We start from the raw sequence: 26,180 nt of genomic DNA on the forward strand, positions 1-26,180 counted from the left end.
TTCCTCAGTGCTATGTTCCCTCTGCAGTGGTTCCCTGTTAGACTTTTCTTTTGGACAGAAAGGGTAACTTTTAGCCAGTACCTGTTCTTAAAGTTAATTCTCTCATGTTGGAGAACCCTGGCTGTCTTTGTACTCCCTGTGTTTCAGCAACACTAAGTTTTACTGTTTAATCATTTCATATTTATAATAAAATAGTCTGCATATGCATATCATGTAAAATATTTTTTCAACTATGTTTTCTTCATTTTAAGATTTTAATGTTTTTTATTTTTCAGAAACAAAGTAGGAGAAAGAAGATTCAGAGACCAAGAGAGGAGCTCACAGTGAGTAGAAAGCATTCTCTTCTCTCTTTGTCATCAGTATTACTTTAGTGGAAATTTTTTTTTTTGATTCTGGATTTTTCTGGCAATAATACTGCTTTAGACTCCCTAGAGGGAGAGGGCCATTTTATAAGGATGATGCTTTAACTGTAGCAAATGAATAACTAGAGACTCACTATAGACATGATTGATGATGGTCTTTCAAGGAGGAACCCAAATTATCAGCAAGGAAGACAAAAGGTATGACTTTCCTATTGCTGCTCTAGCTGGATCAGCAAATTACTTGACAGGATGTGTCATTATAAGTTGTTGATTCTCATGCAGAAAGAAGACTAGTTCTGGCTGTTACACATAAAGTAAGTAAAATGGACATGTGAAAATTTGTAAAGCTGAACAGGATTTTCTTTTAATTGGGAAATGGAAGTTAATTTGAAGGTTGAATGGTAAACTTGTTCAATATTAATAAATTAATCGCATTTCCTTGAGTGGATATAGGTTGGGTTTCACTTGATACTAGTCTGTGCTTACACCACTTCTTTAACATCATGACATTTCTTATATTTCCTTTGGACAGTATGAGCACTGAAAAAAATTGTAATCAAATATAAGTTTTTCTAGATGCTTCTAAAAATACACTTTCCTTCAAAATTTTTCTCATTTAGTGATTCTTAAGTATGAAAATCGGTTATTGCAGTCAGAAAGAATAAACCTCAAAAATTTATACAGACAATATACCTCATTCAATTACTTATATATTTAATGCGAATTTTTTTCTATTGACACTGTAGTACTATATGCCAGCAATCCAAGGCCTGCTAGTAATAAATTCATTTTCATGTCTATGGAACAGTAGTCACTTGGACCTGTCTTCTATTAGTTGTTAATTAATATAAGTACACCTTCATTCTTTGCCTTTTTCATAGTCAGTGTGTAACATTTTGCAAAGGAGATAATGTTTTGAGCAAATTACTGTTGTCTCAACAGAAGCTACCTGGAAAATATTGTCAGTACGATTAACCAATAAAAGCAATGCTGTATGTAAAATTTTATATCTAACTCATGTCTTAATTGTATGTATAGTTTTATTTTTAACTGTAAGAATTTTCTCACACACATATTGCCTTGAACCTGTAATAGAATATCAACAGGACATTTATTTGTTAATGAACATTTTCATAATTCCTACGATGTTCTAGATACTAGCCTTTATAAATCTTTAAAAATATTTGTTAAAATACAAACATTAACTCTTTTAATCAAAATAGCAACTGTAAGAGGCAGTAAGTCTTAATTCAGTTGAGGAAACTGAGGGACAAAGAGGGGAAATAATTACCTAAGATCATACACCTAGTGAGTAGTAGATCCAGGAATCAAAGCCTGTCAGCTTGGCTACAGACTCTGTCCTTAACCACTATACTGCATTGCTACTATATCACACTAGGCTGACACAAATTTTTGGAAAACAGACTAGAAATTTGGTGTATCAGTCTTGCATTCAGGTGTTTCTTTGTTGAGATACTTGTTGTCAGTTCTCTGAATTGATGGGGAAAGCAGGGTGTAATTCTCTCAAAAATATCATCAAACATTGGAGGTTTATGTTCCACAGAAAAAGAGAGGCTGAATTTGTGACTTCTGTATTCCTGTATTAACCAGCAGGGCACTTTCATCAATTTCAGTCATATGTGACTCTCAATTTCTGAAATGAAATGGTTTTTCCTGTGTTCTGTTTGTTCATTCTGAACTCATGTTAGGGCCTTGGATTATTATGAGAAAAACACTCTGAATCTGAAGCTGTGTTTTACACACTGATTGACTGTGCACTTGAAATCTCCTAACTAAGGATTTATAACTTTTTATTGTTGGATTCAGTGATATCCACTAATGGGCTTCTTTGCTTCAGAAACTACACAGCACCCTTCCAGACTCTTCAGTAATCTCCTTCTCAGGACTTGTTCTGCACAGACCAAATCTAATCGTCCCAATGACCTTGTGTCCAGACTTTTGCTGAGTGATTGAAAAATGCCTTTAAATACAGATTATTAATTGAGGGTAATGGCTCTTTTTTTAACATTTATATGTGACAGTTTCTTAAACTAAAAGAACAAATGATGCAGCAGGGTCAGGGAGACAGATAACTGCAAAAATGTAGAACAGTGATTATCAAAATTTTCAGTGAATCAGAATCACTAGGAGGATTTGTTAAAATACAGATTGCTGTTCCCCCAAATTGATTTCTATCAAGTTGCCAGGTCATGCTTGTATTAATGGTTTGGGAAACTGCACATTGAGAGCCCCTGATCTAGAGCTTCATACATTAATGGGGCAAAAAACAAGGCCTGCACCTACCTCTTACTGTTTTCTTGTAATTCAAAAGGATTAAAAGTTGTATAGCATCTCATTTCTATTTTGTGTAGCAAAGGCAAAATTCAAACTTCTCCGAGTGAGTTCTTGTCTGCTACTTATCTATCATTTTTAGTCACAGATGTTTATTAAAAAGAAAAGAAAATTAAGCTTTTGGATGTGGGCAGAAGTGAGTCAGAGGTGAAACAGTGGATAATGATATGTCTTAGAGGTCTTTAGAAGTTCACTGAATTAAAATGTACTCAATAAGTAAAAGGTTTGCAAGAAGTGGAAAGCATGACTTCTTAAGACTCTTTTGTCAGTATAATTTTCTGTTAAGATATGGTATAGTAAAAGCAAGGAAATATGGATCCAAAATGAAATTTTGAGAAAAATAAAATAGGGATGATGATAATATTTGGATTAAAGAATTTAAAGTGCTTTTTCCGCTTGTAAAAGGATTTTGCCATATTTTCTATATTGAACAGCAGCACAGGAAGTAAAGGATCAGTTTGCCCTCTATTGTCTTCAAGAACCTTTTGTTATCAAAATTTAACTTGAATTCATATCATTCATTCAGTTAATACTTTTGAACATCTGCTCTGTCAGGCACCATGGTAGAATCTGGGCCAATATTCTCACTATTTGTAATCAAACTCTTGTATATCCAGCACCAGGAGCAGTGTCTGAACCGTGATAGATACTCAATAAATATTTTGAATGAAGTTAAAAATAAATGAACGGAACCAACCATTTAAAGGAATACCTGGTCAATTTCTTAAAGGCAGAATATTAAAGAAATAATCCTAAAACTATTATTTTTTTCTTGGGTGCAAACATACTGGAGCAGCATGCTGCTGTACTGTCTGGCAGGATAAATAGCCCTCATCACTGGCACATTTTACAGTTAGGCCATTCCAAAGAGATGTCACTCAGATACCTCACTCCCAATGTCTATGTGAATCCACAAAGTTCTGATGGCAGATTCCTAAGCAGGAACTACATTCCTGTTTCTGTGTCAAGGCAGTTGCTTATGTACCATTTCAAATTGGAAGCTAATCTTTTCAAAATGTCAACACACTTATTCTACCATCTTTATAATCACCAGCAATTTACATTTATTCAGTAGCTTCACAGTTTGAGTACTGTGTAAAATCGTTATTCTCTGAGAACCTATGTTCCAAGGAAGATCCATCTACCTCACATTTAAGGTAGTTACAGACAACTGGCAAATATACCTGCACAAACATCACAGTCTATCTTTCAGCATGCTTCTTACCTGGGGATAGAAGGATTCTTTTATTTTTGTTGATAAGTGAGTCTTTCAAAATGACTGCCTACCCATAAGTTAATTACAAGCATATGGAGAATTGACATTGATTGAAGCTGGCGTGTATATCTTCCTAAATCCATATTCTTAACATGGAAGGCCCTCTGCCAAGATTATTGGAAGATAGTTAGAGGAAAATTTCTAGAAAACTTTACAGAACATGGTCATGTAATTCAATTAATGTCTCCTGAATTATGCTAGCTTGGACAGTTCACTCATAATTGTATAAATGTTGGAAAGTTAAATTACATCAGGTTGCTCAGGCAACAAGTCATTAAGTAAGACATTAGTGGCTTAAAAAAATGAAATGTCTCAGTTTCTTAAAGTGTCCAGTTTTATAGAAGTTAGGCACCACAAGTCTTTGTATCACTAAAAGCCATAAAATAATAATATATGAAGATCATCCTCAACACATATGTTCAGAAATTTTAGGACATGTTCTAAGAACGGAATTTCAGTTATATTCTTGTTTTTATTATGTCCATTGAATGGAAACCTGGAATTTTATGTTACCTTGATTTGAGGATAAAGTTCATTGGGCAATGTGGGAAGGGCCATGTATTTTTGCCTCAACTCAAGACCCTATTAGATTAGATTCATAATAGACAGATCTCATAGCCAAGTTGGTTTATTATTACAGTCTATATTTGCTCACCCCAAACACCTTTTTTGGTCCTAAGGGAAGTGCAAATTGTAAATAAAAAGCAAAGCAATATGTTTGCCAGTGTTGGGTGTCCTCTGAGTTCTAAAGTCCATGATAGCACAGCCTTTGGCTTTATCAGACCGGTTACTCCACCTCCAGCAGAGGAAAAATAACCATGGTACCAAAATAACCATGCCATGAGGGAGTCTTTTCTACAACCTGCCATACTGTCGCACACATTTAAGGAAAGCAATGACGTCAATTTTACAGACCTTTTAGAAAACTGACAGAGTTGTGTAGTAGAGATAGCTTATTTTTTTATCTCCTTTTCCCTTGGATTTTGATATGCCAATTAAAAAAAGAAAAACTACTTAGGTGATCACACATTCTATAAGTCAGGCTACAAAATATATAATCACTTTCACTTTTCCGGAAAGAATAATATACAAGAGATGTCCTTTAACCATTTTGAAAGCTAATTAACAAAAAAGAATAATTTGGTTATTTGCCCATTTTGCATAAACTGAAAAAGGAATGGAAATTATGAAATAATATCCGGCCTAGGAGAATACCAGTCTGGTTCCTAAGAGCAGATGTTGCTATAGATTTAACCACTTCACACCCTCATGTTTCCAAGGGATCTGCAATTAATAATCTCTAAGACTTTATTACATTGATTGTTTTATAATCATCGATTGTGTATGATAAAATTTATTGTAATTAGTTAGGGATTTTTAACTGGAAATATTGTTCCCATTTCAAGTTTAGCTCCAATGGCTCCAATATTTTAAAAATCAACTTCCCTAATCTCCCAGATCTTTTGCCTTTAGTTGATTTAATTATTTAAGGTTTAGTGTCGATACCTAAGGAGTGTTCTAAGTTATTCTTACTTGATTCTTATATAGACTGATGATTCTAATTGCTTATTCTTATATATATATATACTTATTATCTAGTTATTACAGTGTTATAAAATATAAAAGAATGGTTGATCTATTTACCCATACACATCTGCCTCATCTGTTTTTCTACCTATTTAATTAAAACACATGGGACTAGACTGTTAGACTGTATTAAAGTTAGCCTCCCCCTTGTATTTACTATGATCAGTTCTTAGAATGACTATTTTGACTCCATAGAAAATAATCGGTTTTCCTTCCTCCCAATACATGGCATAAGTGTTACAGATGCTCTAGAGTCCCATTGACCTTATGGATTGAGATAGAAGGAAGAGACTTTAAAAATATGTTTATTATTATTCTCTAAGAAGCTGCCTTGAGGAAGATTGACAGAGACAGATAGACACACATGCACAGATTGTGTGTGTGTGTGTGTGTGTGTGTGTGTGTGTGTGATGTGGGGGAGAGGAGAGAGAGAAGGAGAGAGAGAGAGAGATTGAGACTAGAAGACTATAGGAAACCGGAAGGATCTCCTCCTCCCCATTTTAGATGAAACTGTCCCTAAGCTTTTTCTTTAAAACATGACGGTCTCATATACTTTAAAACTGACACCAGATTAAAACCTACTTTTGGTGTCAGATCTATTCACTTGATAAATTGATAAAGTGGCATACAAGAAAAACTATTTCAGGCTCACAGAGGAAATTGCAACATGTATCAGTTTTTATCTGATTGTCAGAAGGTATCAGGATTCCCTGCCCCTTGAGTTAAGCACAGAGGAATTTTGGAATGTTGGGCGATGGCTCTTTTCCAGTCACAACTCCTTAAAAAGGTACAGAACAAGACTTTGATATTACTCGATTTGTTTTTGCTGTTTCAAAAGTGAATACATGAATAGAAATACTTCTCTGTAAAAGTAATATAAGGTTGCATAAAAGCAGTGCATTTGAACTAGAGAGCCCTGTTGGCAATTTCTTGTAATACATACATCTGTATATCTATCTGTGAAATACATGACTTTCCTAGCAACTACTAACTTCAGGACAATACTGCCATCAATTTGGGCTCACCATGAAAATCTGAAACTTGAAGAAAAACACAAGGTCACTTTTCAGTTGATCTTTACTAAACTCTTCCCTTTCCTTTTTAACCTACATCAAGAGAGATCATGTGGATGATTTTTAAGATAAGAATTCCTCCTTTAGAAAAGACATAAAAAACGAGTTGGAAAGTTGCTGTTCTTGTGCTCACCTCATTGCCAGAAGTCTTATTGAGACGGTGTTTGAGGACATGATGTATTCCTCTTGCGTGCACTAAAAATGCTCTGGCAGCCTAGCTTTCACCTGAATGCTGACTATGGGGGCCATGCCCTTTAACATTAATATATCGTTAATGCTCAATGATAATGGCATGCACAGTGCTGAAAAATGATTGGAAAATGAAACTATCCAAAACATTTTCCCTATAATTAAACGGGACATTGTGCCCCAAATAATACATACCGGTAAACGTTAATATCGTGCTCTCATTAGGCTTAAAGACTATGTTATGACTAGATTCATTGTCTCATAAATGACATTGTTGGCTAATAGTCAAATAAAATGCTTGAAAACTTTTAAGACAATCAGGAAAACATCCCACATTTATATGGTCATTGACCATTATATGGTTATAAGAACAGTGACAAAGAGCAGAGACTATTTTTCAATTGGGAAATTATTCTAATCTCCAGTTTAAACTTCGGGCTTAAAATGATTCTTCTTGTTATATATGTACCCCCAAACAGCCCCAGCTGAATACTGAATGTAAATACCCAAAACAAAACACCCTATAACATAGAGAATTTCTCAGGCACAAAGAAATGAATGATTTCAGGTACATTGTGCTACCAAACTCTGTCAACTGTATTTCCTCACACAGGGAATTAAATCTGAAAGAGGTGAAGAATAATGGTGAAAGCTGGAGAAAGCTATGAAAAATTGTTCTGTGTTTTCAATTTCATCTTGTTCTTCACTCTTGGACTTTAAAGTGATTTATCCATGTGTTAAAAAAACCCTCAGATTCACATTTCCTGATACCCAGTTGAATTTTAGGGGCTGCTTTTCCAAATTCCAACCACCAAAAGCAGATCAGAACATTAGACTTTATCAAAATCAAATAAATATTTGATATTAGAAGTGACTTACATGGAAAATTACATATTTTTCATAATCTTAGAATCTATAGATTATAAAAATATAGTATTTTATTGTTTTTAAAATAAAACTCCATATTGTTTTTACCTGGGGACACTTTTTTAAGCAACTTTCAAATATGCAGTACAGTATTATTAATTAGTCACTACTCAAGTTAAATAGCTCAATAATGAGGAAACTTTTAAAAGATGTTCTGTGTTCCCTGATGTTGCAGTAGGGGCACATCATTTATATGCTCCTGATATGGTCCCCTTGCTTTGCTTCTGCTGTAGTTATGCAACAAGAAATCAGAGAGGAGGGTTCAGATTGTCATCACAATTTGCATTAAGGAAACAGATGTGTTGAATGACATTGCGTGACATTGGTGTTTAAGTCATTGTTTATCAGTGAAGACACAAGGTGTAGCCAGGTATGGTAAACAGTGATTGCTCTCAAGGGAAAAAATAACTGTCAGTGAAGTTGAATGGAACAGTGGGAACACAGAAAGGACCAAGATTCTATGGCAATAATGCCAAATAAAATAGAGAATAACCAAAGCAAAGCCAAAATAAGCAGCCGTTATATCTATGTGTATACATAAACATTTATAATTGTATATGGTACCCCATTAGGGGAATAGTTTTATTTACATTATGAAATCTAGCTATAAAATGACATCGATTAGAAAGCATTTCATAAGAGAATGCAAGAGTCTTTTTTTCTGATCTTATCCGTTGCAATCTTTTTGAACAACATTCCAAATATCAAATACCACTGTGATGTTTCAATAATGGCATGCAATTATATTTAAGCCTTAAGGCACAATGAAAGTGCTAGATGGTTTAATCAAGTAGACAGTATTAGAGCATGTTTCCAAGCAATGTCTCCCTTTGAAATCTCTTTTGCTTGCACAGATACCTACTGTGGTGTTGATCTGACTCTTGTCCATCTCTGAAAACCCCAGTGATTTTCCCAGAATGATCTTATTTAGGTTGACACTCTTTCAAGGCTGATTCTGTTCTCAGCAGGATGTTGTCAGGAATGTCTACACAAGCGAACCTATTATGACCTTCTCTGGCAAGGTTTTTTTTACATTAACTTTACTTGCTTAATTAAAATAAAAATTAATTTATGCTTTTAATTCCTAAGCCTCTGCTAATTAGCAGCCTACCTAGCTCTAGAAATGGTAGACATGCATTCTCATCTCAAGGTCTCATCTAAGCCTTGGGAACTGCAAAAGAAGAAACCATTACTATTTGATGATAATCATTTTTTATCTAAGCGGTATATTTGTGATATTCTCATTAATGGAGAATTGTTTTTGAAGGTTTAAACACTTTTAGGATTGACATAGTAAGTCAGAATATATCAGTATACTCCTAAAATATATGAAAATTTTATGAAAAACATACATTGGAACTAAATTAATGGAACTATATTGGAACTAAAACAACTTCAATAGTCATATACTGGCTGAATGGTAATTCTAATTTGAGCATTACTCAGCATTTGATTGAATATGTCTATAGATATGACAAGATTAAAATACAATATTTTCTATTTACTAAATTTTCAATGATATTTATAAGTTTTTACCATGTATATATCATCATAATAAAATTAATGAAGAGGATGAAAAATAGAAGAGTTTTTAAAGAAGGAAACATTTGAAATTATATGCTTATTCTAACACTTTATCCCACGCACTTCTATGGGAATCAGCATGCAGCCTGTAATTACATACCCTTAAAATCAAGTGTAACAAGAAATAATTGCCACACAAGGTCATTTCTTGTCATAAATAAGGCTGAGAAAGAAGTAAGAACTTATTACCCCTGATGTTTATAGAGAGTAGTCAAAAAACAGGATTCAAATACATACAAAGAGCACAATGAATTCATTAGTAGTTGCCAAAAAGTGGTGTGAGTTTTATTCAAATTCATTTTTCTTTGTTTTGTTACAAAGTATTATCAAGCAACTAATCAAGAATCAAACTGCTTTTAGTAATTGCGATCTTGATAATTTCTGTGTAATGCTGGTGGGTCAGCTAATTCTAAGTCATAGTGATCTTAGCAATCAATAATGGTAATTATCGATAGTAAAGTAATTACTATTACTTCATTTACTCAAGACTATAAGTGGTTGATTTAGTATAATAAAAAGTCTGTGCACTAAGAATCAAGGTAAAGGCATTGGGTTATACTGTTGTTACCTGGAAGATTCCCTGATACCCAACATAGTAAAAATATCCATATCTTCTTGATCTTCAAAACATATGACTTTTGCAGAAAAGTGATATTAGAAGACAAAGACAATCTCTAGAACTCAATTGCAACCTCTACTTTGGTCAGAATTATATTTTATTTTACAAACAGGAAAAAAAAAGGTATTACAGGAAGGTGTGAAAATACAAATGGATTAATATGAGAATAGCTTTTCAAACTTCTGCTTCATTTTGGCTCAGAGATCAGTGCTGTGCTGGCTTGATTGTGGTTTCCAGTTTTTCCTCTGACTTATATTAGGTGACTTGTATTTGTTGAGTAAATAATATGCAAATAAAGAATATTTTAAAAGTTGAATAAATTATTAAAGCTTCCACTCCCTTTACATGTTAACTCTGTGCGAATTGATGTAGCTATTGCCTTCATTATATCACCCTGATCTAGCCATTGTCTCCTGTCTTGGCAGCCACAAGTTTCGTCCTAACCCTTGTAATCTGTTACTACAAATGTAACAATGACATTACAGATCTTTGTTTTTGGTCATCCTATTATATACATTATATATTTTTGTGCCAGATTGCTATAATAACTTCCTCTGCAGCTTTGTTCCCTCTCTTCAAAGCTATGAGCTGATTCCTAAAATGCTTCTATCCAATAAGAAACTTTGATTCCTTTCAGGTTGGCCTTTAGTCTCAAGGATTATATTTATGTTGCTCTTGCAAACAACTTCATTAGGATCAGATTGTATATGAATACTTGGCTAGGGCTAAGTGGTCTTTCAAGCCATTAGGAACAAAACAATTTTCAAAATAGAACTCTTTCATTATCAAAAGCATTATTTATCTATTGGACCCATTCTACAACCTATAGGTCATTACTCATTATTTTTCTAAATACAGATCCATTGCAGTCTGCCCAACCTTCATCTGCAACCTTATATTTTCTTTCATATAAACCTTTACTTATAGTCTTTCGTTCTTTAAGTAGTATTCAAACACTTTCCCCCTTTGAAGCATAATGAAACCAGCCATCTTCTCTAAATGATTTTAAGTTCCCTTTCAGCTCTAGTTCTCTTAATTTTACTTGTTATGTTTCCTAGTTTTCACTCATACATATCTGCATATTAATTGATATTTTATTTTAAATGCCCCTGAAAACAGAAAGAGGGAAATGAGCCAATGAAAAGGGACTTACATATTTATAATACTGTAAGCATATTGTGATTTATTTATTGTATTATTTGGTCTTAGTTCCTGTTTCCGGTACAGAGCTCCTAAAATCACTGAAATATCCAGTGAGGAGAGTGATAAAGGTGTCTTTTGTTATGTTAATTAGGTGAATTTTGGGACCAATCTAAGCATGGGGGCTGGTTGCCAGTAGAGCCATCCATGTGATCAGAGTATGAACTTTCAGTCTCACCCTCATACCTCCAGGGAGAGGAGAGGGAGTTCAGTTGAGTTCAGTTACCAGTGGGCATGATTTACTGAATCATTCCTACTAACGAAGCCCCTGTAAAAACTCCAAGAAGACAGGGTTTGGAGGGCTTCTGGATTGGTGCACACATGGAGATTCTGGGAGAGTGGCCTGTGCTTGAAGAGGGCATGGAAGCTCCTCTTTCATTCCCCATATTGCCCTATGCATCTCCTCCATCTGGCTGATCCTGAGTTATAACCTTTTATGATAAACTAGTAATCTGGTAAGTAAAATGCTTCTGAGTTCTCTGAGTCACTCTAGCAAAGTAATCGCCCAATTTGGAAACTCCGATCTATAGCTAATTGGTCAGAAGTAGGGGGGAAAACCTCGACTTGTGATTGACATCTGAAGTGAGAGTGTGAGGGCAGTTTTGTGGGACTGAGCCTTAACCTGTGGAATCTGGTGATATTTCCAGGTAGATAGTGTCAGAATTGGTGTGAGAAACCACCTCCCACCCCCTACCCACTCACACACACTTTGAAGTTGGGTGTCAGAATCATTAGTCGGTGATCAGAAGTGGAATCAGAGTCAGGATCAGCAATATTTATGTCCTAACTCCCTAGATCTTGAAGACGAGTGTCTACTTTCATTCCTTTGGTTTAACAGTAAGACAGTGGTTCTTCAACATTTGTTCTACATAAAAATCCAGTCCTCCATATAAGAGGCCTTATTTAAAATGTAGACTCTGTTCCATCTTCAGAGATTACTGTCTGGGAATCTCCATAGTTAATGTCACTGCAAGTACTCTAAGTTGAGAGATACACTCAAGGCTGCTTGGTATCTATTGGAAGAAATGAGACTCAAAAACAAAAGAAACAACTTGAAGTTTAATGTACATGAAGTGTTCAAAGGAACATGAACATATTATTTCTTATGTACCAATATATGTCTGCATGTATACATTTTGACTGCTCGTTTTGGTGCATGCTGAGTCAGTTTACTTGCCCCATTTCCCCTTATAAATTATATTTCCTTAGAAATAGAGGATATTACTTAAACTCTTAAAAAATATCTCATAATGTCATGAAATGTGTTACATACACAGTGGGCTTTAAGTGCTGTGATTATACTACTGACTTTTGTGTTTTGCTGAACAACTCTTATGCACCAGACCTATTCAATGAACTTAAACATATTTTCTCTAATTGACAAAAAACCCATGTTAGGTAAGTATAAATTCATTCCATTTTATAGATAAAGACATCAGAGCCCCTAGAAGTTCGTGAAGATATCTCAAGTAAACATATTTAGTAAGTGACTGAGCCAGAATTCAAATTTGGCTCCTACTTTCATGGTTTTCTCCATAATGTCATGTAGTTGGTTGTATTTGATTGACTGCTATGTTACATAAATTATGAGTTTGCCTTAAGACTTTTTTAGTGATGGATTTAAGTATTATGAAATCATTAAAGCAACTTATTTTATTTTTAAAAATAGTTATTTATTTATTTGTTTGTTTATTGGCTGCTTCGGGTCTTAGTTGCAGCACGCAAGATGTTTCGTTGCGATGCAGAGGCTTCTTCTAGTTGTGGCGTGTGGGCTCTGTAGTTGCAGCACGCAGGCTTAGTTGCCCCACAGCATGTGAGATCTCAGTTCCCCTACCAGAGATCGAACTGGCGTCCCCTGCATCGCAAGAGGGATTCTTTACCACTGGATCGCCTGGGAAATACCCATTAAAGCAATTTATTTTTGCTTTTAGAAAAATATAGACTTAAAAAAATAAACATGGCAAATCATACCCAAGAGAATTTCAAATACCATGAATTTTGTTTTTGTGGTGATCAGACTTTAAGTTGGCCCCCATAATCCCAGCCCCTAGTATTCATACTTTTGTTCATTACCTCCCCTTGAGTGTGAGTGGCACCTGTGATTGTAACCAATAGCATGCACTGATTATGGATAGATGATTACATAAGATTGTGGTGCCTATATTGCTGGAGTTTCTCTCTGTTGCTGGTTTTGAAAAATCAACTTGCTGTACCACTGCAAGGAAATGAATTCTGCCAATAATCTGAGGAAGTTTGAAAGTAGATTCCTCCCCAGTCAAGCTTCTGATGAGAATCCAGCCCTGACAGGAACCTTAATTGCAGGCTTGTAAACCTTAAGCGGAAGACCCATTTAAGCTCTACCTGGTCTCTTGACCCACAGAAACTGTGAGGTAATAAGTGTGTGTTGTTTAAATCCATTAAGTTTGTGATAGTTTGTTATGCAGCAACGGAAAACTAATACAGTTTTGTTTTGTTTTGTTTTCATCCTTTGAATCTAATGATGAATTATCTAACCAGATATGGAGGTTTTCTGTTGCAAGCATATATATTGAGAAAGAAGTTTTTTCCTAAGTCTTAAAATCATTTTCTGAATTAATATTTCTAAGTTTTACTTGGCTACCACTGGGTATTGTAAGCAATTAATTTTTTGGTAATTTTGCTCTTTTTACTCCCTATATATCCCTCATTAATTGAATAGACTAAATATAGCTGTATGCCTCAGTGGGCCTATTTTACATTAGCATTTTATTATATGTTTCCCTGCAGTGATTTTTTTTAAAATGGTTTTTTAACATCTAGTAAAGGTGTTCATATTACATTTTTTTCTGTTATTTAAGCTGTCAAACATTTCCTCATGTTCATTAAACTAAAGCTCAGGAGAGCTCTTGTTTATATGGCATTCAGTTTTATGATTACATTTTTCAAATGACTGAGAGAGAAGAGGCTACCACCAGTGATGCTCCTGACCTTTTCTAACCTTTCTCACATCCTCAAACATTTCTCCCAGTTCTTACCAGTGGAATATGATATTTAATATGCAAATAAATTGTAGGTAGAACATGCATGTATTTGCTATACATAAATGCTACAAACTCTCACATAGGCAAGTTTTTAGGCCTGGAAAAACTGCTGACTAAATTTAAGAAAAAAAATTAAACTGCCTAGCACAGTAAGATAAACACAATAAATCCTTCAATGCGGTTTTTCCCCCACCATCAATCGTTTTATGTTTTTGCTTTTGTTTTATATGCCCTCTTTACATAACCTCTAAGTCCTAGACTTCTCAGTTGTAAAGTGACTGCAACATTTATCCCCTACCCACGTCATGGACAAAAATGGAAAACTGATGTATTAAGGATTTTGATGTAAAGACTACAAATAAAATAGTCAAAGAAAAGTAATGAGAGCGTTTTGGAACTTTAAGAGTGGGAAGATCTTCCTAAGAATGTACACTCAGAAGACATACAAGTGATGTCCTTATTTGATTACTTATTTAAAAAAAAAACAGCAAAGACTTGACAAAGTCTGTAGACAAAAGAAAGCCAAATGGCAAAAGGTTAATGTCTTCAATAAACAAAGAAGTTATATAAATTTATTGTTAAAGGTGCATATGCTTCAATATAAACATAGAAAAGAAATATAAATAAATAATTCACAGAAGAGAAAAAGCATGTGAGAAATAAATATATAAAAACATGATCAACCTCATTAGTTCTCAGAGAAATGCAAATTAAAACAAAAATGAGATAACATTATTTTATCTGTAAGATTAGAAAATTTAAAATATTTGAAGACATACATACTGAAGGACATAAGAAAAAGTGGTCTATTGTCAGTCAGAATAAAATGCTGTAATCTTTTGGGAAGACAATTTGGTGATATTTATTACTTTTTAAATTTCATATTCTTTGACCAAAATTTGAGAAATTGCATCTACAGATTTATCAGTATATAAAGTTGTGTACATGGCTGTATTTGCTATTTTCTTGATGTCTGCTGATTCTTTCCAGCTAAAAATAGTTTTCAGACGTTGTAGTGATGATCTGTTGGTAGTGTTAGAAAAGGGTTGGGTCTAAGGATGCAGATGGAGATTCTAGGCAGGGATTTATTTGGCCCTAAAGTTTTTTTGTTTTTTTTTTTAAACATCTTTATTGGAGTATAATTGCTTTACAGTGGTGTGTTAGTTTCTGCTTTATAACAAAGTGAATCTGTTATACATACACATATGTTCCCATATCTCCTCCCTCTTGCATCTCCCTCCCTCCCACCCTCCCTATCCCACCCCTCTAGGTGGTCACAAAGCACTGAGCTGATCTCCCTGTGCTATGTGGCTGCTTCCCATTAGCTATCTGTTTTACATTTGGTAGTGTATATATGTCCATGCCGATCTCTCACTTCGTCCCAACATACCCTTCCCCCTCCACGTGTCCAAAAGTCCATTCTCTATGTCTGTAACTTTATTCCTATCATGCCCCAGGTTCTACAGAACCTTTTTTTTTTTTTTTAGATTCCATATATATATATATGTGTTAGCATACAGTATTTGTTTTTCTCTTTCTGACTTACTTCACTCCGTATGACAGACTCTAGGTCCATCCACCTCACTACAAATAACTCAGTTTTGTTTCACTTTATGGCTGAGTAATATTCCATTGTAAATATGTGCCATATCTTCTATTTCCATTCATCCAATGATGGACACTTAGGTTGCTTCCATGTCCTGGCTTTGTAAATAGAGCTGCAATGAACATTGTAGTACATGACTCTTTTTTTTTTTTTAATTTTTTTTTAATTTTTTTTTTTGTGGTACACGGGCCTCTCACTGTTGTGGCCTCTCCCGTTGCGGAGCACAGGCACCAGACGCGCAGGCTCAGCAGCCATGTCTCACGGGCCCAGCCGCTTCGAGGCATGTGGGATCTTCCCGTACCGGGGCATGAACCCGTGTCCCCCTGCATCAGCAGGCGGACTCTCAACCACTGAGCCACCAGGGAAGCCCCATGACTCTTTATGGCTTTCTCAGGGTGTACGCACAGTGGTGGGATTGTCAGGTCATATGGTAGTTCTATTTTTAGTTTTTAAAGAAAACTCCATACGGTTCTCCATAGTGGATGATCAATTTACATTCCCACCAACAGTGCAAGAGGGTTCCCTTTTCTCCACACCCTCTCCAGCATTTATTGTTTGTAGACTTTTTGATGATGGCCATTCTGACCGGTGTGAGGTAATACATCATTGTAGTAATGATTTCCATTTCTCTAATGATTAGTAATGTTGAGCATCCTTTCATGTGTTTGTTGGCAAACTTTATATCTTCTTTGGAGAAATGTCTGTTTAGGTCTTCTGCCCATTTTTGGATTGGGTTGTTTGGTTTTTTTTGATATGGAGCTGCATGAGCTGCTTGCAAATTTTGAAGATTAATCCTTTGTCACTTGCTTCATTTGCAAATATTTTCTCCCATTCTGAGGGTTGTCTTTTCGTCTTGTTTATAGTTTCCTTTGCTGTGCAAAAGCACTTAAGTTTCATTAGATCCCATTTGTTTATTTTTTTTTATTTCCATTTCTCTAGGAGGTGGGTCAAAAAGGATCTTGCTGTGATTTATGTCATAGAGTGTTCTGCTTATGTTTTCCTCTAAGAGTTTGATGGTGTCTGGCCTTACATTTAGGTCTTTAATCCATTTTGAGCTTATTTTTGTGTAAGGTGTTAGGGAGTGTTCTAATTTCATTCTTTTACACTTAGCTGTCCAGTTTTGCCAGCACCACTTATTGAAGAGGCTGTCTTTTCTCCCTTGTATATTCTTGCCTCCATTATCAAAAATAAGGTGACCATAGGTGGATGGGTTTATCTCTGGGCTTTCTATCCTGTTCCATTGATCTATATTTCTGTTATTGTGCCAGTACCATACTGTCTTGATTACTGTTGCTTTGTAGTATAGTCCGAAGTCAGGGAGCCTGATTCCTCCAGCTCTCTTTTTCTTTCTCAAGATTGCTTTGGTTATTTCGAGTCTTCTGCGTTTCCATACAGGTTGTGAAATTCTTTGTTCTAGCTCTGTGAAAAATGCCATTGGTAGTTTGATAGGGACTGCATTAAAGCTGTAGATTGCTTTGGGTAGTATAGTCATTTTCACAGTGTTGATTTTTCCAATCCAAGAACATGGTATATCTCTCCGTCTGTTTGTATTATCTTTAATTTCTTTCATCAGTGTCTTATAGTTCTCTGCATACACGTCTTTTGTCTCCTTAGGTAGGTTTATTCCTAGATATTTTATTCTTTTTGTTGCCATGGTTAATGGGAGAGTTTCCTTAATTTCTCTTTCAGATTTTTCATCATTAGTGTATAGGAATACAAGAGATTTCTGTGCATTAATTTTGTATCCTGCTACTTTACCAAATTCATTGATTAGCTCTAGTAGTTTTCTGGTAGCATCTTTTGGATTTTCTATGTGTAGTATCATGGCATCTGCAAACAGTGACAGCTTTACTTCCGATTTGGATTCCATTTATTTCTTTTTCTTCTCTGATTGCTGTTGCTAAAACTTCCAAAACTATGTTATCTAATAGTAGTGAGAGTGGGCATCCTTCTATTGTTCCTGATTTTAGAGGAAATGGTTTCAGTTTTTCACCGTTGAGAACGATGTTTGCTGTGGGTTTGTCATATATGGCCTTTATTATGCTGAGGTACATTCCCTCTATGCTTACTTTCTGGAGGGTTTTTATCATAAATGGGTGTTGAATTTTGTCGAAAGCTTTTTCTTCATCTATTGAGATGATCATATGGTTTTACTCCTTCAGTTTGTTAATATGATTTATCACATGGACTGATTTGCGTATATTGAAGAATCCTTGCATTCCTGGGGTAAACCCCAGTTGATCATCGTGTATGATCCTTTTAATGTGCTGTTGGGTTCTGTTTGCAAGTATTTTGTTGAGGAATTTTGCATCTATGTCATGAGTGATATTGGCCTGTAGTTTTTTTTCTTTGTGACATCTTTGTCTGGTTTTGGTATCAGGGTGATGGTGGCCTTGTATAATGAGTTTGGGAGTGTTCCTCCCTCTGCTATATTTTGAAAGAGTTTGAGAAGGATAGGTGTTAGCTCTTCTCTAAATGTTTGATAGAATTCGCCTTTGAAGCCATCTGGTCCTGGTCTTTTGTTTGTTGGAAGATTTTTAATCCCAGTCTCAATTTCAGTGCTTGTGATTGGTGTGTTTATATTTTTTCTTTCTTCCTGGTTCAGTCTCAGAAGGTTGTGCTTTTCTAAGAATTTGTCCATTTCTTCCAGTTGTCCATTTTATTGGCATATAGCTGCTTGTAGTAATCTCTCATGATCCTTTGTATTTCTGCAGTGTCAGTTGTTACTTCTTCATTTTCATTTCTAAATCTATTGATTTGAGTCTTCTCCCTTTTTTTCTTAATGAATCTGCCTAATGGTTTATCATTTTTTTTTAATTTTTCTCAAAGAACCAGCTTTTAGTTTTATTGATTTTTGCCACTGTTTCCTTCATTTCTTTTTCAATTATTTCTGATCTGATCTTTATGATTTCTTTCCTTCTGCTAACTTTGGGGTGTTTTTGTTCTTCTTACTCTAAGTGCTTTAGGTGTAAGGTTAGGTTGCTTATTTGTGATGTTTCTTGTTTTTTGAGGTGGGATTGTATTGCTGTATACTTTCTTCTTAGAACTGCTTTTGCTACATCCCATAGGTTTTGGGTTGTGGTGTTTTCATTGTCATTTCTTTCTATGTATTTTTTGATTTCCTCTTTGATTTCTTCAGTGTTCCTTTGGTTATTAAGTAGTGTATTGTATAGCCTCCATGTGTTTGTATTTTTTACAGATTTTTTCCTGTAATAGATATCTAGTCTCATAGGGTTGTGGTCAGAAAAGATACTTGATACTATTTCAGTTTTCTTGAATTTACCAAGCCTTGAATTGTGACCCAAGATATGATGTATCCTGGAGAATGTTCCATGAGCACTTGAGAAGAAAGTGTATTCTGTTGTTTTTGGATGGAATGTCCTATAAATATCAATTAAGTCCATCCTGTTTAATGTATCATTTAAAGCTTGTGTTTCCGTATTTATTTTCATTTTGGATGATCTGACTATTGGTGAAAGTGGGGTGTTAAGTCCCCTACTATGATTGTGCTACTGTCAATTTCCCTTTTTATGGCTGTTAGCATTTGCCTTATGTATTGAGATGCTCCTATGTTTGGTGCATATATATTTACAATTGTTATATCTTCTTCTTGGATTGATCCCTTGATCATCATTATGTAGTGTCCCTCTTTGTCTTTTGTAATAGTCTTTATTTTTATTTATTTATTTTTTTTTGGCAGTACGCGGGCCTCTCACTGCTGTGGCCTCTCCCGTTGTGGAGCACAGTCTCCGGACGTGCAGGCTCAGTGGCCATGGCTCACGGGCCCAGCTGCTCCATGGCATGTGGGATCTTCCCAGACTGGGGCACGAACCCGTGTCCCCTGCATCGGCAGGCGGACTCCCAACCAGTGCACCACCAGGGAAGCCCAGTAGTCTTTATTTTAAAGTCCATTTTGTCTGATATGAGAATTGCTATTCCAGATTTCTTTTGATTTCCATTTACATGGAATATCTTTTTCCATCCCCTCACTTTCAGTCTGTATGTGTCCCTAGTTCTGAAGTGGATCTCTTGTAGACAGCATATATATGGGTTTTGTTTTTGTATCCATTCAGCCAGTCTATGTCTTTTGGTTGGAGCATTTATTCCATTTACATTTAAGGTAGTTATTGATATATATCTTCCTATTATCCTTTTCTTAATTGTTTTGGGTTTCTTATTGTAGGTCTTTTCCTTCTCTTGTATTTCTTACTTAGAGAAGTTCCTTTAGCCTTTGTTGTAAAGCTGGTTTGGTGGTGCTGAATTCTCTTAGCTTTTGCTTGTCTGTAAAGATTTTAATTTCTCCACTGAATCTGAATGAGGTCTTTGCTGGGTTGACTAATCTTGGTTGTAAGTTTTTCCCTTTCATCACTTTAAATATGTCCTACCACTCCCTTATGGCTTGCAGAGTTTCTGCTGAAAGCACAGCTGTTAACCCTATGGGGATTCCTTTGTATGTTATTTGTTGTTTTTCCCTTGGTGCTTTTAATATTTTTTCTTTGTATTTAATTTTTGATAGTTTGATTAATATGTGTCTTGGCATATTTCTCCCTGGAATTATCCTGTATGGGACTCTCTTTTCTTCCTGAACTTGATTGACTATTTCCTTTCTCATATTTGGGAAGTTATCAACTATAATCTTTTCAAATATTTTCTCAGTCCATTTCTTTTTCTCTTCTTTTTCTGGGACCCCTATATTTCGAAGGTTCATGCATTTAATTTTGTCCTAGAAGTCTCTAAGACTGTCCTCAATTCTTTTCATTCTTTTTTCTTTATTCTGTTCTACAGTAGTTATTTCCACTATTTTATCTCCCAGGTCACTTATCCGTTCTTCTTCCTCAATTATTCTGCTATTGATTCCTTCTAGAGAATTTTTAATTTCATTTATTGTGTTGTTCATCATTGCTTGTTTGCTCTTTAGTTCTTCTAGGTCCTTGTTAAACGTTTGTTGTATTTTCTCCATTCTATTTTCAAGATTTTGGATCATCTTTACTATCATTACTCTGAGTTCTTTTCATGTAGACTGCTAATTTCCTCTTCATTTGTTTGGTCTCGTGGGTTTTTACCTTGCTCCTTCATCTGCTTTGTGTTGTTCTGTCTTCTCATTTTGCTTAACTTACTATGTTTGGAGTCTCTTTTTCGCAGGCTGCAGGTTCATAGTTCCTGTTGTTTTTGGTGTGTTACCCCCGTGGCTAAGGTTGATTCAGTGGGTTTTGTAGGCTTCCTGGTGGAGGGGACTGGTGCCTGTGTTCTGGTGGATGAGGCTGTATCCTGTCTTTCTGGTGGGCAGGACAACATCCAGTGGTGTGTTTTGGGGTATCTGTGACCTTATTATGTTTTTAGGCATCCTCTCTGCTAATGGGTGGGGTTGTGTTCCTGTCTTGCTAGTTGCTTGGCCTAGGGTATCTAGCACTGTACCTTGCTGGTCTTTGAGTGGAGCTGGGTCTTAGCGTTGAGATGGAGATCTCTGGGAGAGCTTTTGCCATTTGATGTTACGTGGAGCTGGGAGGTCTCTGGTGGACCAATGTCCTGAACTTGGCTGTCCCACTTCAGAGGCACAGGCCTGACACCTGGCTGGAGCACCAAGACCCAGTCAGCCACACAACTCTGAAGAAAAGGGAGAAAGAAAGAAAGGAAGGAAGGAAGGAAGCAAGGAGGGAAGGAGGGAAGGAGGGAAGGAACGAAAAGAGAGAAAGAAAGGAAGAAGATAAAATAGAATAAAATAATATTATTAAAATGAAAAATAATTATTAAACATAAAATTAAAAAGTTATAAAAAAAGAAAAAGGAAAGATAGAAAGAAGAGAGCACCCAAACCAAAAAACAAAGCCTCCAATGTTAACAAGTGCTAACAACTATACTAAAAAAAAAAAAAAAAAAAAAACGGACAGACAGACCCCTAGGACAAGTGGTAAAAGCAAAGCTATAGAGAGAAAATGACACAAAGAAGCGTACACATACACACTCACAGAAAGAGAAAAAGGAAAAAATATATGTTTATATCGTTGCTCCGAAAGTCCACCTCCTCAATTTTGGGATGACTCGTTGTCTATTCAGGTATTCCAGAGATGCAGGGTACATCAAGTTGACTGTGGAGATTTAATCTGCTGCTCCTGAGGCTGCTGGGAGAGATTTCCCTTTCTCTTTTTTGTTTGCACAGCTCCTGGGGTTCAGCTTTGGATTTGGCCCCACCTCTGCATGTAGGTTGCCTGAGGGCATCTGTTCTTCGCTCAGACGGGACAGAGTTAAAGTAGCAGCTGATTAGGGTGCTCTGGCTCACTCAGGCCGGGGGGAGGGAGGGGTACAGAATATGGGACAAGTCTGCAGTGGCAGAGGCCGGCGTGATGCTGCAACAGCCTGAGGCACACCGTGTGTTTTCCCAGTGAAGTTGTCCCTGAATCACAGGACCCTGGCAGTGGCGGGCTGCACAGGCTCCCAGAGGGAATTTGTGGATAGTGACCTGTGCTTGCACACAGGCTTCTTGGTGGCTGCAGCAGCAGCCTTAGTGTCTCATGCCCATCTCTGGTGTCTGTGCTGATAGCCTCAGCTCATGCCTATCTCTGGAGTTCATTTAGGTGGTGCTCTGAATCCGCCCTCCTAGCACACCCCGAAACAATGATCTCTTGCCTCTTAGGCAGTTCCAGCCTTTTTCCCGGACTCCCTCCCGGCTAGCTGTGGCACACTTGCCCCCTTCAGGCTGTGTTCACGCAGCCAACCCCAGTCCTCTCCCTGGGATCTGACCTCCAAAGCCAGAGCCTCAGCTCCCAGCTCCCAGCTCCCACCCACCCAGGTGGGTGAGCAGACAAGCCTCTCAGGCCAGTGAGTGCTGGTTGGCCCCGAACTTCTGTGCGGGAATCTCTCCACTTTGCCCTCTGCACCCCTGTTGCTGCGGTCTCCTCTGTGGCTCCGAAGCTTCCCCCCACATCAACCCCCATCGTCTATCCCAGTGAAGGGGCTTCCTAGTGTGTGGAAACTTTTCCTCCTTCACAGCTCCCTCCCAGAGTTGTAGGTCCCATCCCTATTCTTTTGTCTGTTTTTTCTTTTGCCTTACCCAGGTCCGTGGGTAGTTTCTTGTCTTTTGGGAAGTCTAAGGTCTTCTGCCAGTGTTCACCAAGTATTCTGTAGGAGTTGTTCCACATGCAGATGTATTTCTGATTATTTGTTGGGAGAAAGGTGATCTCCACGTCTTACTCCTCTGCCATCTTGAAGGTATCCTCGGCCCTAAAGTTTTATAGTTTAATAAGACGTCTCTTTCAAGCCACACACGTAGCTCTTTTGTTTGTTTGTTTTGTTTTCAGGGGATGGTGATATCTTCTAGTATGACCTTTCTGCTTTACCTAGCACAGCTCTAAGATTTTTAAGACTTGTTACCCAGCCCAAGTAATGAATACCAGTGATTTCCCTTGTAAATAACGGACTTAATTTCAGATGACTTGTTCTTTCTTTTTGTAGTCTTTTGTCCATTATCTACATTACATGTTTAGTCTTACATAAGAGATCTTATAGGCCATAATCTCTGATTATGATTCCAGTAAAACCAGAAATTTATATTAAAACTATGAATAAAAATGTATTTTTTTAATTAAGAAAAAAATCTTGAAACAATGCTGTTATCATTTCTTCCATTAAATACTGTCCTAGAATTTCCATTCAGTAAAATGAGACATGACAGAAGAATAAAAAGTTTATAATTTGGAGAAAATGAAGTAAAACTGTCATTGTCTGCATGTGACATGATTGTATACAGAAAAATTTCAGAAGACTACAGCAAAACTATTGGAATTATTAAGTTAATGAATCAAGTTGCTGGATACAGAGATATATAAAAATCAATTGTGTTCTTACATAGAAGCAATAAAGTATAGAAAGTGAGAAAATAAAGTATCCTTTGCCATGCATAAAAATATGTAAAATACCTAAAAATAAAACCAATTAAACATATATAATACCCCTAAACTGAAAATTACAAAACATTTTTGAGAAGTAAACATGAGAAAGTATCTTTATGATCATGGCATAAAAAGAGATTTCTTAAATGGGACAGAAAATCAGTAACCATGGAGGAAAAAAATCATAAATTAAACTACATGAAAATTCAAAACTTATGCTTATTAAAAGATACTATTTAGATAGTGGAAAAGCAAGCCAGAGAGTAAAAGAAGGTATTTGCAATACATAGATCCAATGAACAAAATATTTTTATCCAATGAAGAAAATATAAATTGCTCATACAAATCATTAAAAAAAGATAGACAGTTGAATAGAAAAGGGTTTTAATAGTGTATAAGATGAAATAGGAAGTATGCATGAAGCACTTCTGCTGTACGTTGAAGTATGCTGGTTATCTCAAGGAAAAGCCCTGGTGTGATTGGGTTCTGAGCTGAACTAGCCAATTTTTTTTTCGTGAAACACCATTTTCATTTGAGAAATGGCTGACAAACTATAGTTATTCTAATTTGGATATTTGGTATACATTTTCTTGAAACAAATGAAAGTATTTGTTATTAATCGTAAAATGTAAACGTTCAAGAAAAATTAAAATTTTGGAAAATTTGCATCTGCCACTGTAAGCTTTGAAAACTTAACAGTACTTAAGAGATTTCTGATGAGGTATTGACAAATGTGTGGTTTTTAATATTGTATAATATATGTGCCCAAATTTGTAAAATCTGCATAACTCAGTGAACAAATACTTTACAAATGATCAATGCATGTGGTAACAAAATCTTGCAAGGGTAAAATCATTAAAATGAAAGGTAAATCAAGAGACTTTAATGCCACAGAGTCCAAAAACTGCAATGATATTGTTTCAGATTGCACATTGCAACAAAGTTTGTGAAACTACCACTGAATGAATTTGGGCATATTATTATGAAAGAATATTCACAATTATCTGAAAAGGGTTTTTCATTTCCTAGTTACATATCTGTGTGAGGACAGATTATCTTCATGAACTTCAACCAAAACAATATATTGCAACTGATTGAATGCAGATGCAGATGAGAATCTGCTCATTAAGCAAGACATTAAGGAAACTTACAAATATATAAAACCACCCCTGGGAATTCCCTAGTGGTCCAGTGGTTAGAACTCCACATTCTCACTGCTGAGGGCCCAGGTTGAATCCCTGGTCAGGGAACTAAGAATACACTAAAAAAATACATAAATAAAATAAAACCACCCCTTCTAACTAGTTGTAATGGCATTATTATTGATATTTTAAATAGATTAATAAACAAATATTAATTTTTTTCTCTTTTCCTTTTTTTTATAATTTTATTTTATTTTTTTGGCTGTGTTGGGTCTTCGTTGCTGCACGCGGGCTTTCTCTAGTTGCGGCGAGCAGGGGCTACTCTTCGCTGCGGTGCAAGGGCTTCTCATTGCGGTGGCTTCTCTTGTGGTAGAGCATGGGCTCTATGCACGCGGGTTTCAGTAGTTGTGTTGTGCAGGTCCAGAAGTTGTGGCACACGGGCTTAGTTGCTCCATGGCATATGGGTTCTTCCCAGACGAGGGCTCAAACCCATGTCCTCCACATTGGCAGGTGGATTCTTAAGCACTGCACCACCAGGGAAGCCCCTGTTTTATTTTCAAATATAGTAAATATTGATAAATATAACCTATACAAATAAAAGTTCGGAGTCTTCAGTGACTTTTTTTTTTTTTTTTTTTTGGCCCTGCTGTGTGGCTTGTGGGATCTTAGTTCCCCGACCAGGGATTGAACCCAAGCCCTCAGCAGTGAAAGCACAGAGTCCTAACAACTGGACTGCCAGGGAATTCCCTCTTGCTGACTTTTAAGATCATAAAATCCTGAGACCAAAATATTCAAGAACTATTGCTGTAGAGCTGTGAAATTAAGATAAAGACTCTGAAAGGTGTGCCATGAAATCCTGAGAGAGTGGAAGGCAACAGAGAAAAATCTGAGTTCTGAAATTGCAAAGACCAGAGTGCTGCTGGGCCTCTAGATCTGGTTTGATATTTGAATGGCATCACAGATTTCCATGACTGACTCTTCCCTGCAAAGATACTTTCCTGTGTTTCACAAACAGTAATAGGGAAAAAATAATGATCATTTATTTAAAGCAATCAATAACTGTCATGAACATGAAATCATGTTACTTCCTTCCTTGAATCTCTTCAATAGCTCCCTGGTTAGTGTTTAATCTTGACACAAGCGCTTGTTTGTGATCTCATCTCTTTTCATCTGTTCAGTTGCATCTTCCTGCAGTGCCCTTTTACATATTGTTTTTCATCCATTTGTTTCTGTTACTCAAATATTGTTTTTACTTTATCACATCTTTTTATATGCTTTTTCTTCTGCTTGAAATTCCTTTTATTGCATTAAAAAAAAAATCCACCCCTCCTGTCTTCATGCAGACTCATCCAAAGCA

At 36.1% G+C, this 26,180-nt stretch overlaps 1 long non-coding RNA gene across 1 annotated transcript in view; it reads left to right on the top strand.

Annotated features, from left to right (window-relative positions):
• The first annotated feature begins 289 nt into the window (after positions 1–289).
• The window catches only part of LOC125965053 (uncharacterized), a 385,467-nt gene continuing 359,576 nt past the window's right edge, over positions 290–26,180 (top strand). Inside the window, exon 1 of the long non-coding RNA XR_007478531.1 lies at positions 290–323. This is a non-coding gene — a long non-coding RNA (uncharacterized LOC125965053). The remainder of the gene's footprint in view (positions 324–26,180) is intronic.

This window comes from Orcinus orca, chromosome 7 (genome assembly GCF_937001465.1).
Source record: "Orcinus orca chromosome 7, mOrcOrc1.1, whole genome shotgun sequence".
NCBI classification, from domain to species: Eukaryota; Metazoa; Chordata; class Mammalia; order Artiodactyla; family Delphinidae; genus Orcinus; species Orcinus orca.